This window comes from Chenopodium album, chromosome 14 (genome assembly GCF_948465745.1).
Source record: "Chenopodium album chromosome 14, dcCheAlbu1.1, whole genome shotgun sequence".
NCBI classification, from domain to species: Eukaryota; Viridiplantae; Streptophyta; class Magnoliopsida; order Caryophyllales; family Amaranthaceae; genus Chenopodium; species Chenopodium album.
The window spans coordinates 30,162,805-30,166,589 of NC_137847.1; the positions used below are offsets into that span (position 1 = coordinate 30,162,805).

The 3,785-nt window shown below is 43.4% G+C and overlaps 1 non-coding gene across 1 annotated transcript; it reads right to left on the reverse strand.

The window, feature by feature from the left end:
- Positions 1–552: 552 nt before the first annotated feature.
- On the reverse strand, positions 553–657 carry LOC145580362 (small nucleolar RNA R71). Its single transcript, XR_014099423.1, has one exon. It is a non-coding gene; the product is annotated as a small nucleolar RNA R71 (small nucleolar RNA).
- Between the last annotated feature and the right edge of the window lie 3,128 nt (positions 658–3,785).

Here is a 3,785-nt window from a genome sequence, read left to right on the forward strand (position 1 = left end):
CTTGGTGAATGCTTAGAAGATCTCAAGGACCACCTACACATCATATCGACCAAGAAATCAACCGAACTTTAAGACAAACCCGTAGACTTTTTCAAGAAGAAGGAAGAGGACTTGGTGCTATCATTGATAGTGGGAGTGATTCTTACTCTTCTAGTTCGCAAAGTGAATCAATGGCGGGACAAGAGGATGATATTTTATTTCGTGAGTTCGGAAATCCGGAGGATTATGAGCTCACGGGAGGGATTTTGTTACCCGTCACGGAAACTAACTTCACAATTCATCCCCAATATACAAGAATGGTTCAATCGGAGCAATTTTCGGGTTCTACAAGTGAAGACCCCATAGAGCACCTTGATAGATTCCTTGAGCTATGTGCCATGATTCAAACCAACCAAGTTTCTCAAGAATACATCCGGATGCACCTATTTCGACAATCTCTTTCGGGTAGAGCAAAGAAGTGGTTAAAGCAAGTGAAGCCTAACTCACTCACATCTTGGAGGGAGGTAGTTAAGGCATTCTTGAAGAGGTTCATTTCCGAGGAAAAGACCGCCGAGATGAGAAGGAAGATTGCATCATTTGAACAAGAAACGGATGAGAGCCTTAATGAAGCTTGGGAGAGGTTCAAAGAGTTGGTACAAGCGTGTCCTCACCATGAATACAATCAAAGTTTGCTCATGAGGTTTTTCTACGATGGATTGGAGCCCATGTCTAGAGCTAACTTGGATGCGGGGGCGGGTGGACAATTGATCAAGATTCCCCAAAATCAAGTGGAGGCAACGATCGAGGAGGTAGCAAAGAACTACTCTTGGGGAGGTAGGAGAAGGAGTGCACCGAAGAAAGGTGGGATGTATGAATTGGAAAAGGTCGATCAATTGCAACATCAAATTGAGCAACTCACAAAAGGGCTCTCAAAGTTGAATACAAGTGTAAATGCAAGCTCAAGCGGTGGAGCAAGCTCTTCTCAAGTCAACTCTTTCTCTTGTCAAAATTGTGGAGGAACGAACCATGATACATCTTATTGTGGAGGTTTGAGCCCCGAGCATGTAGCGGCATACAACACAAGGCAAGATGGTTTTAGAGGAGGCGGTGGTGGAGTAGCTTGGAGACAACCACCACCCGGGTTTGCATCTCAACCTCAACAATGGGGCCAACAAGCTCAACCCTCTTACAATTCGAACCCCCAATACCAAAATCCACCTCCATCGCAAAACCAAAACCCAAGAGGAACCTACCCAAGGAACAACCAATACAACAACCAAAACCAATACAATAACCAACACCAATACAACAATCAAACCCAAGCACCCCAAAGAAATCAAGAACAAGCACCTCAAGCGGAGCCAACACCCACACAACTCCTTCAAGCTATGCATTCACAAATGCAAACTTTTGGGCAACAAATGCAAGAAATAAGGGCACACAACAAGATGGTTGATTCACAACTAGCTCAATTGGCCGAGAGGACTCCTTTCAATTCACCATCAACTCTACCCGGACAACCACAACCTAACCCTTCTCATAACCAAAAACCCGATACATGCAAGGCAATCACTTTGAGGTCGGGAACTTCATATGATGGTCCAAATGAGGGGGATAGTGAGGGAAAGAAGGGAGGAGAAGAGAGTGTGAATGAAGATAAGAGAGGTGAGGAGGAAAAAGTTGATGAGGTAGAAGGAAGTTCGAAGAAGAAGAAGGTCAACAATGAGAAGACAACTTCAATTCCTAGTGAGACTAGGAACCTTGATGGACCGGTTCCTTTTCCAAGTAGGCTTGCGGAGAGGAAGTTGCATGACAAGTTTGCAAAGTTTCTAAGTGTGATGAAGAACTTGCACATCAATCTCCCTTTTCTTGAAGTAGTGACACAAATGCTATCTTACTCCAAATTTCTCAAGGACATCCTCACCAAAAAAAGGAAGCTCAATGATGAGCTTATCACCCTTCCACACCAAGTGAGTGCTCTTGTTCAACATAAAATGCCCAAGAAGGAGAAAGACCCGGGGAGTTTCACTTTGCCGGTGAAAATTGGAAATATGGAAGCTAGGGGTGCATTGGCCGATCTTGGAGCAAGTGTTAGTCTAATCCCCTTATCCATTGCTCAAAAACTCAATATTGAGATGATCCCTACAAGGAAGACAGTTCAACTAGCCGACCGCTCGGTGAAGCTACCTTGTGGAGAACTTGAGGATGTTCCAATTCAAGTGGGACACATCTATGTGCCTTGTGACTTTGTAGTGATGGACATGGAAGAAGATGTGGACACACCCTTGATTTTGGGTCGGGAAGCTCTTAAGACTTTGGGGGCGGTCATCAATTGCAAAAATAACACCATCACATGTGAAGTGGCCGATGAGAAGATAGTCTTTGAGTTTTCAAAGTTGCTAAAGACGCTATGGTTGAAAAGTGTTATCGAGTTGATGTTGTGAATGAGGAGTTGGACCGTTTGGGAAGGGTCATGATGAAGCCTCAAGATCCAATTGTGGAAGCTCTCACATGCAAAGAGGAGTTCCACTCTCAAGAAGCCAAAGAATTTGTCATGGCAATGGAGGAATCCTCAAAGGAGGAAGTTGATCAACAAAGCAAGATTGAGCTTGAATCAATGGAGGAAAAATCGGAGGAGAGTTCCAAGCCTCCTCCCAAGGTAGAACTCAAGCCCCTCCCCCCTTCTTTGAAATATGTTTAACTTGATGAGGAGGAAAAATACCCTATTATTGTCAATTCTACCCTTGATGAACTTAATTTGAAAAAATTGCTTGATGTTTTGAAAAAATACAAAGATGTGATAGGGTATAGCATTGATGATATCAAGGGAATTAGTCCTTCTCTATGCATGCATCGTATTCATCTTGAGGATGATCATTCCACCTCCATTGAACCTCAAAGGAGGTTGAACCCCAACCTTCAAGAGGTTGTCAAGAAAGAAATTTTGAAACTACGTGAGGCGGGCATCATCTATGCTATCTCCGATAGCAAGTGGGTGAGCCCGGTTCATGTAGTTCCCAAAAAGGGTGGAATGACCATTGTCATGGATGAAAAGGGAGAGGAAATCTCCACCCGGACGGTGACCGGGTGGAGAATGTGTATTGATTATAGGAGATTGAACAAGAACACAAAAAAAGATCATTTTCCTCTCCCTTTCATGGACCAAATGCTTGAAAGGCTTTCTCACCATGCTTTCTTTTGTTTCTTGGATGGGTACTCCGGATTTTTCCAAATCCCTATCCATCCAAGCGATCAAGAGAAAACTACTTTCACATGTCCATATGGAACATTTGCATACCGAAGAATGCCATTCGGATAATGCAATGCCCCCTCTACTTTTCAAAGATGCATGACTTCCATTTTCTCCGAAATGCTTGAAAAAGAAATTGAGGTTTTCATGGATGATTTTAGTGTTGGTGGCTCGTCTTTTGACACTTGTCTTTTTAACCTTGAAAGAGTTTTGCAAAGGTGTCAAGAGACGAGTTTGGTTTTAAATTGGGAAAAATGCCATTTTATGGTCGAGGAGGGAATTGTCCTCGGTCATAAAGTTTCAAAAAATGGCATTGAGGTTGATCCGGCCAAAGTTTCGGTGATTGAGAGGTTGCCCCCTCCTACTTCCGTCACGGGAGTACGAGCTTTTCTTGGGCATGCCGGTTTCTACCGGAGGTTTATAAAAGATTTCTCCTCAATTGCCAAACCTTTGACCGAATTACTTAAAAAAGATGTTGTTTTTAGCTTTGATGAGGCTTGCCTTGAGGCATTTCGTAAGCTCAAGGAAGCTCTCATCTCTTCTCCTGTTGTGCAAG